This window comes from Rhipicephalus microplus, chromosome 1, assembly GCF_043290135.1.
Source record: "Rhipicephalus microplus isolate Deutch F79 chromosome 1, USDA_Rmic, whole genome shotgun sequence".
Classification (NCBI taxonomy): Eukaryota; Metazoa; Arthropoda; class Arachnida; order Ixodida; family Ixodidae; genus Rhipicephalus; species Rhipicephalus microplus.
The window spans coordinates 13,604,803-13,618,738 of record NC_134700.1 but is presented as its reverse complement, the minus strand read 5'-3'; the positions used below and the strand labels follow the sequence as shown (position 1 = coordinate 13,618,738).

The window sequence follows — 13,936 nt, the reverse complement described above, 5'->3', positions numbered from 1 at the left end:
TGGATGGAGGGAAGGCAGCTGTGGTAGATCAGTGGTTAGAGCATCGAACGCGTTATTCGAAGGTCGTAGGTTCGATTCCGCCCACAGCTGGTTATTTTTTCATCCACTTTTCTTTCTTCTTATTTACATTCCATTGGTTCAAATAACTTCCCCTGTACATTCCTTGGCATTACTGTCTGTTAGATTTCATTATTATTGTGTTAAAACACGGAAAAACGAGCGCTTAGGTATACACTTTTTTCCCTTATTTCATTGAACGAGGGTCTCGTACTGGCAGACTTGGTGTCTTTAGGTTGTATAAGAGGGACAATTATTCAGCTGCCCGCTCATAATAAGTTCACGTGCTACGTGACGCCAAACATGCGCATAAGAGTGTTTTCACAATCGTTGTTTTGCTTATAGATGGTGCTGACTGTCACTCCTTCTTCTGAATTTACATATAAACTAAAAAAAGTGGATGGAGGGAAGGCCGCTGTGGTAGCTCAGTGGTTAGAGCATCGAACGTGTTATTTGAAGGTCGTAGGTTTGATTCCTGCCCGCGGCTGGTTATTTTTTCATCCACTTTTTATTCTTCTTATTTACATTCCATTGGTTCTAATAACTTCCCCTGTACATTCCTTGGCATTACTGTCTGTTAGATCTCATTAATATTGTGTTAAAACACGGAAAAACGAGCCCTTAGGTATACACTTCTTTCCCTTATTTCATTGAACGAGTGTCACGTACCGGCAGAATTGGTGTGTTTAGGTTGTATAAGAGGGACAATTAGTCAGCTGCCCGCTCATAATAAGTTCACGTGCTACGTGACGCCAAACATGCGCATAAGAGTGTTTTCACATTCGTCGTATGGCTTATAGATGGCGCTGACTGTCACTCCTTCTTCTAAGTTCACATATAAACTCAAAAAAGTGGATGGAAGGAAGGCCGCTCTGGTAGCTCAGTGGTTAAAGCATCGAACGCGTTATTTGAAGGTCGTATGTTCGATTCCTGCCCACGGCTCGTTACTCTTTCATCCACTTTTCTTTCTTTTTATTTACATTCCATTGGTTCTAATAACTTCCCCTGTACATTCCTTGGCATTACTGTCTCTTAGATCTCATTATTATTGTGGAAAAACACGCAAAAACGAGCCCTAAGGTATACACTTCTTTCCCTTATTTCATTGAACGACGGTCTCGTACTGGCAGACTCGGTGTGTTTAGGTTGTATAAGAGGGACAATTTATCAGCTGCTCGCTCATAATTGGTTCACGTGCTACGTGACGCCAAACATGCGCATAGGAGTGTTTTCACATTCGTCGTTTGGCCTATAGATGGCGCTGACTGTCACTCCATCTTTTAGGTTCACATATAAACTCAAAAAAGTGGACGGAAGGAAGGCCGCTGTGGTAGCTCAGTGGTTAGAGCATCGAACGCGTTATTTGAAGGTCGTATGTTCGATTCCTGCCCACGGCTCGTTACTCTTTCATCCGCTTTTCTTTCTTCTTATTTACATTCCATTGGTTCTAATAACTTCCCCTGCACATTCCTTGGCATTACTGTCGGTTAGATCTCACTAATATTGTGTTAAAACACGCAAAAACGAGCCCTTAGGTATACACTTCTTTCCCTTATTTCAATGAACGAGGGTCTCGTACTCGCAGAATTGGTGTGTTTAGGTTGTATAAGAGGGACAATTAATCAGCTGCCCGCTCATAATAAGTTCACGTGCTACGGGACGCCAAACATGCGCATAAGAATGTTTTCACCATCGTCGTTTTGCTTATAGATGATGCTGACTGTCACTCCTTCTTCTGAATTCACATATAAACTCAAAAAAGTGGATGGAGGAAAGGCTGCTGTGGTAGCTCAGTGGTTAGAGCATCGAACGTGTTATTTGAAGGTCGTAGGTTCAATTCCTGCCCACGGCTCGTTACTCTTTCATCCACTTTTCTTTCTTCTTATTTACATTCCATTGGTTCTAATAACTTCCCCTGTACATTCCTTGGCATTACTGTCTGTTAAATCTCATTAATATTGTGTTAAAACACGCAAAAACGAGCCCTTAGGTATACACTTCTTTCCCTTATTTCAATGAACGAGGGTCTCGTACTCGCAGAATTGGTGTGTTTAGGTTGTATAAGAGGGACAATTAATCAGCTGCTCGCTCATTATAAGTTCACGTGCTACGTGACGCCAAACATGCGCATAGGAGTGTTTTCACATTCGTCGTTTGGCTTATAGATGGCGCTGACTGTCACTCCTTCTTCTAAGTTCACATATAAACTCATAAAAGTGGATGGAGGGAAGGCAGCTGTGGTAGATCAGTGGTTAGAGCATCGAACGCGTTATTCGAAGGTCGTAGGTTTGATTCCGCCCACGGCTGGTTATTTTTTCATCCACTTTTCTTTCTTCTTATTTACATTCCATTGGTTCAAATAACTTCCCCTGTACATTCCTTGGCATTACTGTCTGTTAGATCTCATTATTATTGTGTTAAAACACGCAAAAACGAGCCCTTAGGTATACACTTCTTTCCCTTATTTCATTGAACGAGGGTCTCGTACTGGCAGACTTGGTGTCTTTGGGTTGTATAAGAGGGACAATAAATCAGCTGCCCGCTAATAATAAGTTCACGTGCTACGTGACGCCAAACATGCGCATAAGAGTGTTTTCACATTCGTGGTTTGGCTTATAGATGGCGCTGACTGTCACTCCTACTTCCAACTTCACATGTAAACTCAAAAAAGTGAATGGAGAGAAGGCCGCTGTGGTAGCTCAGTGGTTAGACCATCGAACGCGTTATTTGAAGGTCGTAGGTTCGATTTCTGCCCACGGCTGGTTATTTTTTCATCCACTTTTCTTTCTTCTTATTTACATTCCATTGGTTCTAATAACTTCCCCTGTACATTCCTTGGCATGACTGTCTGTTAGATCTCATTAATATTGTGTTAAACACGGAAAAACGAGCCCTTAGGTATACACTTCTTTCCTCTATTTCATTGAGCTAGGGTCTCGTACTGGCAGACTTGGTGTGTTTAGGTTGTATAAGAGGGACAATTAATCAGCTGCCCGCTCATAATAAGTTCACGTGCTACGTGATGCCAAACATATGCATAAGTGTGTTTTCACATTCGTCGTTTGGCTTATAGATGGAACTGACTGTCACTCCTACTTCTAAATTCTCATATAAACTCATAAAAGTGGGCGGAGGGAAGGCAGCTGTGGTAGATCAGTGGTTAGAGCATCGAACGCGTTATTCGAAGGTCATAGGTTCGATTCCTGCCCACGGCTGGTTATTTTTTCATCCACTTTTCTTTCTTCTTATTTACATTCCAATGGTTCTAATAACTTCCCCTATACATTCCTTGGCATTACTGTTTGTTAGATCTCATTAATATTGTGTTAAAACACGAAAAAACGAGCCCTTAGGTATACACTTCTTTCCCTTATTTCAATGAACGAGGGTCTCGTACTCGCAGAATTGGTGTGTTTAGGTTGTATAAGAGGGACAATTAATCAGCTGCCCACTCATAATAAGTTCACGTGCTACGTGACGCAACATGCGCATAAGAGTGTTTTCACAATCGTTGTTTTGCTTATAGATGGTGCTGACTGTCACTCCTTCTTCTCAATTCACATATAAACTCAAAAAAGTGGATGGAGGGAAGGCCGCTGTGGTAGCTCATTGGTTAGAGCAACGAACGTGTTAATTGAAGGTCGTAGGTTTGATTCCTGCCCACGGCTGGTTATTTTTTCATCCACTTTTCTTTCTTCTTACTTACATTCTATTGGTTCTAATAACTTCCCCTGTACATTCCTTGGCATTACTGTCTGTTAGATCTCAATAATATTGTGTTAAAATACGGAAAAACAAAGCCCCTAGGTATACACTTCTTTCCCTTATTTCATTGAATGTGGGTCTCGTACTCGCAGAATTCGTGTGTTTAGGTTGTATAAGAGGGACAATTAATCAGGTGCCCGCTCACAATAAGTTCACGTGCTACGTGACGCCAAACATGCGCATAAGAGTGTTTTCACATTCGTCGTTTGGCTTATAGATGGCGCTGACTGTCACTCGTACTTCCAAATTCACATATAAACTCAAAAAAGTGGATGGAGGGAAGGCCGCTGTGGTAGCTCAGTGGTTAGAGCATCGAACGTGTTATTTGAAGGTCGTAGGTTTCATTCCTGCCCACGGCTGGTTATTTTTTCATCCACTTTTCTTTCTTCTTATTTACATTCCATTGGTTCTAATAACTTCACCTGTACATTCCTTGGCATTACTGTCTGTTAGATCTCATTATTATTGTGTTAAAACACGGAAAAACGAGCGCTTAGGTTTACACTTTTTTCCCTTATTTAATTGAACGAGGGTCTCGTACTGGCAGACTTGGTGTCTTTAGATTGTATAAGAGGGACAATTAATCAGCTGCCCACTCATAATAAGTTCACGTGCTACGTGACGCAACATGCGCATAAGAGTGTTTTCACAATCGCTTTGCTTATAGATGGTGCTGACTGTCACTCCTTCTTCTGAATTCACATATAAACTCAAAAAAGTGGATGGAGGGAAGGCCGCTGTGGTAGCTCAGTGGTTAGAGCAACGAACGTGTTATTTGAAGGTCGTAGGTTTGATTCCTGCCCACGGCTGGTTATTTTTTCATCCACTTTTCTTTCTTCTTACTTACATTCTATTGGTTCTAATAACTTCCCCTGTACATTCCTTGGCATTACTGTCTGTTAGATCTCAATAATATTGTGTTAAAATACGGAAAAACAAAGCCCCTAGGTATACACTTCTTTCCCTTATTTCATTGAATGTGGGTCTCGTACTCGCAGAATTCGTGTGTTTAGGTTGTATAAGAGGAACAATTAATCAGCTGCCCACTCACAATAAGTTCACGTGCTACGTGACGCCAAACATGCGCATAAGAGTGTTTTCACATTCGTCGTTTGGCTTATAGATGGCGCTGACTGTCACTCCTACTTCCAAATTCACATATGAACTCAAAAAAGTGGATGGAGGGAAGGCCGCTGTGGTAGCTCAGTGGTTAGACCATCGAACGCGTTATTTGAAGGTCGTAGGTTCGATTTCTGCCCACGGCTGGTTATTTTTTCATCCACTTTTCTTTCTTTTTATTTACATTTCATTGCTTCTAATAACTTCCCCTGTACATTCCTTGGCATGACTGTCTGTTAGATCTCATTAATATTGTGTTAAACACGGAAAAACGAGCCCTTAGGTATACACTTCTTTCCCCTATTTCATTGAGCTAGGGTCTCGTTCTCGCTGAATTGGTGTGTTTAGGTTGTATAAGAGGGACAATTAATCAGCTGCCCGCTCACAATAAGTTCACGTGCTACGTGACGCCAAACATGCGCATAAGAGTGTTTTCACATTCGTCGTTTGGCTTATAGATGGCGCTGACTGTCACTCCTACTTCCAAATTCACATATAAACTCAAAAAAGTAGATGGAGGGAAGGCAGCCGTGGTAGATCAGTGGTTAGAGCATCGAACGCGTTATTCGAAGGTCGTAGGTTCGATTCCTGCCCACGGCTTGTTATTTTTTCATCCACTTTTCTTTCTTCTTATTTACATTCCATTGGTTCTAATAACTTCCCCTGTACGTTTCTTGGCATGACTGTCTGTTAGATCTCATTAATATCGTGTTAAAACACGAAAAAACGACACCTTAGGTATACACTTCTTTCCCCTATTTCACTGAGCTAGGGTCTCGTACTGGCAGACTTGGTGTGTTTAGGTTGTATGAGAGGAACAATTATTCAGCTGCCCGCTCATAATAAGTTCACGTGCTACGTGACGCCAAACATGTGCATAAGTGTGTTTTCACATTCGTCGTTTGGCTTATAGATGGCGCTGACTGTCACTCCTACTTCTAAATTCACATATAAACTCATAAAAGTGGATGGAGGGAAGGCAGCTGTGGTAGATCAGTGGTTAGAGCATCGAACGCGTTATTCGAAGGTCGTAGGTTCGATTCCGCCCACAGCTGGTTATTTTTTCATCCACTTTTCTTTCTTCTTATTTACATTCCATTGGTTCAAATAACTTCCCCTGTACATTCCTTGGCATTACTGTCTGTTAGATCTCATTATTATTGTGTTAAAACACGGAAAAACGAGCGCTTAGGTATACACTTTTTTCCCTTATTTCATTGAACGAGGGTCTCGTACTGGCAGACTTGGTGTCTTTAGGTTGTATAAGAGGGACAATTATTCAGCTGCCCGCTCATAATAAGTTCACGTGCTACGTGACGCCAAACATGCGCATAAGAGTGTTTTCACAATCGTTGTTTTGCTTATAGATGGTGCTGACTGTCACTCCTTCTTCTGAATTCACATATAAACTAAAAAAAGTGGATGGAGGGAAGGCCGCTGTGGTAGCTCAGTGGTTAGAGCATCGAACGTGTTATTTGAAGGTCGTAGGTTTGATTCCTGCCCGCGGCTGGTTATTTTTTCATCCACTTTTTATTCTTCTTATTTACATTCCATTGGTTCTAATAACTTCCCCTGTACATTCCTTGGCATTACTGTCTGTTAGATCTCATTAATATTGTGTTAAAACACGGAAAAACGAGCCCTTAGGTATACACTTCTTTCCCTTATTTCATTGAACGAGTGTCACGTACCGGCAGAATTGGTGTGTTTAGGTTGTATAAGAGGGACAATTAGTCAGCTGCCCGCTCATAATAAGTTCACGTGCTACGTGACGCCAAACATGCGCATAAGAGTGTTTTCACATTCGTCGTATGGCTTATAGATGGCGCTGACTGTCACTCCTTCTTCTAAGTTCACATATAAACTCAAAAAAGTGGATGGAAGGAAGGCCGCTCTGGTAGCTCAGTGGTTAAAGCATCGAACGCGTTATTTGAAGGTCGTATGTTCGATTCCTGCCCACGGCTCGTTACTCTTTCATCCACTTTTCTTTCTTTTTATTTACATTCCATTGGTTCTAATAACTTCCCCTGTACATTCCTTGGCATTACTGTCTCTTAGATCTCATTATTATTGTGGAAAAACACGCAAAAACGAGCCCTAAGGTATACACTTCTTTCCCTTATTTCATTGAACGACGGTCTCGTACTGGCAGACTCGGTGTGTTTAGGTTGTATAAGAGGGACAATTTATCAGCTGCTCGCTCATAATTGGTTCACGTGCTACGTGACGCCAAACATGCGCATAGGAGTGTTTTCACATTCGTCGTTTGGCCTATAGATGGCGCTGACTGTCACTCCATCTTTTAGGTTCACATATAAACTCAAAAAAGTGGACGGAAGGAAGGCCGCTGTGGTAGCTCAGTGGTTAGAGCATCGAACGCGTTATTTGAAGGTCGTATGTTCGATTCCTGCCCACGGCTCGTTACTCTTTCATCCGCTTTTCTTTCTTCTTATTTACATTCCATTGGTTCTAATAACTTCCCCTGCACATTCCTTGGCATTACTGTCGGTTAGATCTCACTAATATTGTGTTAAAACACGCAAAAACGAGCCCTTAGGTATACACTTCTTTCCCTTATTTCAATGAACGAGGGTCTCGTACTCGCAGAATTGGTGTGTTTAGGTTGTATAAGAGGGACAATTAATCAGCTGCCCGCTCATAATAAGTTCACGTGCTACGGGACGCCAAACATGCGCATAAGAATGTTTTCACCATCGTCGTTTTGCTTATAGATGATGCTGACTGTCACTCCTTCTTCTGAATTCACATATAAACTCAAAAAAGTGGATGGAGGAAAGGCTGCTGTGGTAGCTCAGTGGTTAGAGCATCGAACGTGTTATTTGAAGGTCGTAGGTTCAATTCCTGCCCACGGCTCGTTACTCTTTCATCCACTTTTCTTTCTTCTTATTTACATTCCATTGGTTCTAATAACTTCCCCTGTACATTCCTTGGCATTACTGTCTGTTAAATCTCATTAATATTGTGTTAAAACACGCAAAAACGAGCCCTTAGGTATACACTTCTTTCCCTTATTTCAATGAACGAGGGTCTCGTACTCGCAGAATTGGTGTGTTTAGGTTGTATAAGAGGGACAATTAATCAGCTGCTCGCTCATTATAAGTTCACGTGCTACGTGACGCCAAACATGCGCATAGGAGTGTTTTCACATTCGTCGTTTGGCTTATAGATGGCGCTGACTGTCACTCCTTCTTCTAAGTTCACATATAAACTCATAAAAGTGGATGGAGGGAAGGCAGCTGTGGTAGATCAGTGGTTAGAGCATCGAACGCGTTATTCGAAGGTCGTAGGTTCGATTCCGCCCACGGCTGGTTATTTTTTCATCCACTTTTCTTTCTTCTTATTTACATTCCATTGGTTCAAATAACTTCCCCTGTACATTCCTTGGCATTACTGTCTGTTAGATCTCATTATTATTGTGTTAAAACACGCAAAAACGAGCCTTTAGGTATACACTTCTTTCCCTTATTTCATTGAACGAGGGTCTCGTACTGGCAGACTTGGTGTCTTTGGGTTGTATAAGAGGGACAATAAATCAGCTGCCCGCTCATAATAAGGTCACGTGCTACGTGATGCCAAAGATGCGCATAAGAGTGTTTTCACCATCGTCGTTTTGCTTATAGATGGTGCTGACTGTCACTCCTTCTTCTGAATTCACATATAAACTCAGAAAAGTGGATGGAGGGAAGGCCGCTGTGGTAGCTCAGTGGTTAGAGCATCGAACGTGTTATTTGAAGGTCGTAGGTTTGATTCCTGCCCACGGCTGGTTATTTCTTCATCCACTTTTCTTTCTTCTTATTTACATTCCATTGGTTCTAATAACTTCCCCTGTACATTCCTTGGCATTACTGTCTGTTAGATCTCATTATTATTGTGTTAAAACACGGAAAAACGAGCGCTTAGGTATACACTTTTTTCCCTTATTTCATTGAATGAGGGTCTCGTACTCGCAGAATTCGTGTGTTTAGGTTGTATAAGAGGGACAATAAATCAGCTGCCCGCTCACAATGAGTTCACGTGCTACGTGACGCCAAACATGCGCATAAGAGTGTTTTCACATTCGTCGTTTGGCTTATAGATGGCGCTGACTGTCACTCCTACTTCCAAATTCACATGTAAACTCAAAAAAGTGAATGGAGAGAAGGCCGCTGTGGTAGCTCAGTGGTTAGACCATCGAACGCGTTATTTGAAGGTCGTAGGTTCGATTTCTGCCCACGGCTGGTTATTTTTTCATCCACTTTTCTTTCTTCTTATTTACATTCCATTGGTTCTAATAACTTCCCCTGTACATTCCTTGGCATGACTGTCTGTTAGATCTCATTATTATTGTGTTAAACACGGAAAAACGAGCCCTTAGGTATACACTTCTTTCCTCTATTTCATTGAGCTAGGGTCTCGTACTGGCAGACTTGGTGTGTTTAGGTTGTATAAGAGGGACAATTAATCAGCTGCCCGCTCATAATAAGTTCACGTGCTACGTGATGCCAAACATATGCATAAGTGTGTTTTCACATTCGTCGTTTGGCTTATAGATGGAACTGACTGTCACTCCTACTTCTAAATTCTCATATAAACTCATAAAAGTGGGCGGACGGAAGGCAGCTGTGGTAGATCAGTGGTTAGAGCATCGAACGCGTTATTCGAAGGTCATAGGTTCGATTCCTGCCCACGGCTGGTTATTTTTTCATCCACTTTTCTTTCTTCTTATTTACATTCCAATGGTTCTAATAACTTCCCCTATACATTCCTTGGCATTACTGTTTGTTAGATCTCATTAATATTGTGTTAAAACACGAAAAAACGAGCCCTTAGGTATACACTTCTTTCCCTTATTTCATTGAACGAGTGTCACGTACCGGCAGAATTGGTGTCTTTGGGTTGTATAAGAGGGACAATAAATCAGCTGCCCGCTCATAATAAGGTCACGTGCTACGTGACGCCAAACATGCGCATAAGAGTGTTTTCACCATCGTCGTTTTGCCTATAGATGGTGCTGACTGTCACTCCTTCTTCTGAATTCACATATAAACTCAGAAAAGTGGATGGAGGGAAGGCCGCTGTGGTAGCTCAGTGGTTAGAGCATCGAACGTGTTATTTGAAGGTCGTAGGTTTGATTCCTGCCCACGGCTGGTTATTTCTTCATCCACTTTTCTTTCTTCTTATTTACATTCCATTGGTTCTAATAACTTCCCCTGTACATTCCTTGGCATTACTGTCTCTTAGATCTCATTATTATTGTGGAAAAACACGCAAAAACGAGCCCTAAGGTATACACTTCTTTCCCTTATTTCATTGAACGACGGTCTCGTACTGGCAGACTCGGTGTGTTTAGGTTGTATAAGAGGGACAATTAATCAGCTGCTCGCTCATAATTGGTTCACGTGCTACGTGACGCCAAACATGCGCATAGGAGTGTTTTCACATTCGTCGTTTGGCCTATAGATGGCGCTGACTGTCACTCCATCTTTTAGGTTCACATATAAACTCAAAAAAGTGGACGGAAGGAAGGCCGCTGTGGTAGCTCAGTGGTTAGAGCATCGAACGCGTTATTTGAAGGTCGTATGTTCGATTCCTGCCCACGGCTCGTTACTCTTTCATCCGCTTTTCTTTCTTCTTATTTACATTCCATTGGTTCTAATAACTTCCCCTGCACATTCCTTGGCATTACTGTCGGTTAGATCTCACTAATATTGTGTTAAAACACGCAAAAACGAGCCCTTAGGTATACACTTCTTTCCCTTATTTCAATGAACGAGGGTCTCGTACTCGCAGAATTGGTGTGTTTAGGTTGTATAAGAGGGACAATTAATCAGCTGCCCGCTCATAATAAGTTCACGTGCTACGGGACGCCAAACATGCGCATAAGAATGTTTTCACCATCGTCGTTTTGCTTATAGATGATGCTGACTGTCACTCCTTCTTCTGAATTCACATATAAACTCAAAAAAGTGGATGGAGGAAAGGCTGCTGTGGTAGCTCAGTGGTTAGAGCATCGAACGTGTTATTTGAAGGTCGTAGGTTCAATTCCTGCCCACGGCTCGTTACTCTTTCATCCACTTTTCTTTCTTCTTATTTACATTCCATTGGTTCAAATAACTTCCCCTGTACATTCCTTGGCATTACTGTCTGTTAAATCTCATTAATATTGTGTTAAAACACGCAAAAACGAGCCCTTAGGTATACACTTCTTTCCCTTATTTCAATGAACGAGGGTCTCGTACTCGCAGAATTGGTGTGTTTAGGTTGTATAAGAGGGACAATTAATCAGCTGCTCGCTCATTATAAGTTCACGTGCTACGTGACGCCAAACATGCGCATAGGAGTGTTTTCACATTCGTCGTTTGGCTTATAGATGGCGCTGACTGTCACTCCTTCTTCTAAGTTCACATATAAACTCATAAAAGTGGATGGAGGGAAAGCAGCTGTGGTAGATCAGTGGTTAGAGCATCGAACGCGTTATTCGAAGGTCGTAGGTTCGATTCCGCCCACGGCTGGTTATTTTTTCATCCACTTTTCTTTCTTCTTATTTACATTCCATTGGTTCAAATAACTTCCCCTGTACATTCCTTGGCATTACTGTCTGTTAGATCTCATTATTATTGTGTTAAAACACGCAAAAACGAGCCTTTAGGTATACACTTCTTTCCCTTATTTCATTGAACGAGGGTCTCGTACTGGCAGACTTGGTGTCTTTGGGTTGTATAAGAGGGACAATAAATCAGCTGCCCGCTCATAATAAGGTCACGTGCTACGTGACGCCAAACATGCGCATAAGAGTGTTTTCACCATCGTCGTTTTGCTTATAGATGGTGCTGACTGTCACTCCTTCTTCTGAATTCACATATAAACTCAGAAAAGTGGATGGAGGGAAGGCCGCTGTGGTAGCTCAGTGGTTAGAGCATCGAACGTGTTATTTGAAGGTCGTAGGTTTGATTCCTGCCCACGGCTGGTTATTTCTTCATCCACTTTTCTTTCTTCTTATTTACATTCCATTGGTTCTAATAACTTCCCCTATACATTCCTTGGCATTACTGTTTGTTAGATCTCATTAATATTGTGTTAAAACACGAAAAAACGAGCCCTTAGGTATACACTTCTTTCCCTTATTTCATTGAACGAGTGTCACGTACCGGCAGAATTGGTGTGTTTAGGTTGTATAAGAGGGACAATTAATCAGCTGCCCGCTTATAATAAGTTCACGTGCTACGTGACGCCAAACATGCGCATAAGAGTGTTTTCACATTCGTCGTTTGGCTTATAGATGGCGCTGGCTGTCACTCCTTCTTCTAAGTTCACATATAAACTCAAAAAAGTGGATGGAAGGAAGGCCGCTGTGGTAGCTCAGTGGTTAAAGCATCGAACGCGTTATTTGAAGGTCGTATGTTCGATTCCTGCCCACGGCTCGTTACTCTTTCATCCACTTTTCTTTCTTCTTATTTACATTCCATTGGTTCTAATAACTTCCTCTGTACATTCCTTGGCATTACTGTCTGTTAGATCTCATTAATATTGTGTTAAAACACGCAAAAACGAGCCCTTAGGTATACACTTCTTTCCCTTATTTCATTGAACGACGGTCTCGTACTGGCAGACTTGGTGTGTTTAGGTTGTATAAGAGGGACAATTAATCAGCTGCTCGCTCATAATAAGTTCACGTGCTACGTGACGCCAAACATGCGCATAGGAGTGTTTTCACAATCGTCGTTTGGTTTATAGATGGCGCTGACTGTCACTCCTTCTTTTAAGTTCACATATAAGCTCAAAAAAGTGGATGGAAGGAAGGCCGCTGTGGTAGCTCAGTGGTTAGAGCATCGAACGCGTTATTTGAAGGTCGTATGTTCGATTCCTGCCCACGGCTCGTTACTCTTTCATCCACTTTTCTTCCTTCTTATTTACATTCCATTGGTTCTAATAACTTCCCCTGCACATTCCTTGGCATTACTGTCGGTTAGATCTCATTAATATTGTGTTAAAACACGCAAAAACGAGCCCTTAGGTATACACTTCTTTCCCTTATTTCAATGAACGAGGGTCTCGTACTCGCAGAAGTGGTGTGTTTAGGTTGTATAGGAGGAACAATTAGTCAGCTGCCCGCTCAGAATAAGTTCACGTGCTACGTGACGCCAATCATGCGCATAGGAGTGTTTTCACATTCGTCGTTTGGCTTATAGATGGCGCTGACTGTCACTCCTTCTTCTGAGTTCACATATAAACTCAAAAAAGTGGATGGCGGGAAGGCAGCTGTGGTAGATCAGTGGTTAGAGCATCGAACACGTTATTCGAAGGTCGTAGGTTCGATTCCTGCCCACGGCTGGTTATTTTTTCATCCACTTTTCTTTCTTCTTATTTACATTCCAGTGGTTCTGATAACTTCCCCTGTACATTCCTTGGCATTACTGTCTGTTAGATCTCATTATTATTGTGTTGAAACACGGAAAAACGAGCGCTTAGGTATACACTTTTTTCCCTTATTTCATTGAACGAGGGTCTCGTACTGGCAGACTTGGTGTCTTTAGGTTGTATAAGAGGGACAATTAATCAGCTGCCCGCTCATAATAAGTTCACGTGCTACGTGACGCCAAACATGCGCATAAGAGTGTTTTCACAATCGTTGTTTTGCTTTTAGATGGCGCTGACTGTCACTCCTTCTTCTGAATTCACATATAAACTAAAAAAAGTGGATGGAGGGAAGGCCGCTGTGGTAGCTCAGTGGTTAGAGCATCGAACGTGTTATTTGAAGGTCGTAGGTTTGATTCCTGCCCACGGCTGGTTATTTTTTCATCCACTTTTCATTCTTCCTATTTACATTCCATTGGTTCTAATAACTTCCCCTGTACATTCCTTGGCATTACTGTCTGTTAGATCTCATTATTATTGTGTTAAAACACGGAAAAACGAGCCCTTAGGTATACACTTCTTTCCCTTATTTCATTGAACGAGTGTCTCGTACCGGCAGAATTGGTGTGTTTAGGTTGTA

The 13,936-nt window shown here is 41.9% G+C and overlaps 3 non-coding genes across 3 annotated transcripts; all 3 read left to right on the top strand.

The window, feature by feature from the left end:
- Window positions 1-1,836: 1,836 nt before the first annotated feature.
- On the top strand, window positions 1,837-1,909 carry TRNAT-UGU (transfer RNA threonine (anticodon UGU)). The gene has a single exon. It is a non-coding gene; the product is annotated as a tRNA-Thr (tRNA).
- A 5,833-nt stretch (window positions 1,910-7,742) lies between these two features.
- Window positions 7,743-7,815, top strand: TRNAT-UGU (transfer RNA threonine (anticodon UGU)). Its single transcript has one exon. It is a non-coding gene; the product is annotated as a tRNA-Thr (tRNA).
- A 3,110-nt stretch (window positions 7,816-10,925) lies between these two features.
- TRNAT-UGU (transfer RNA threonine (anticodon UGU)) lies at window positions 10,926-10,998 on the top strand. Its single transcript has one exon. It is a non-coding gene; the product is annotated as a tRNA-Thr (tRNA).
- The last annotated feature ends 2,938 nt before the right edge of the window (window positions 10,999-13,936 follow it).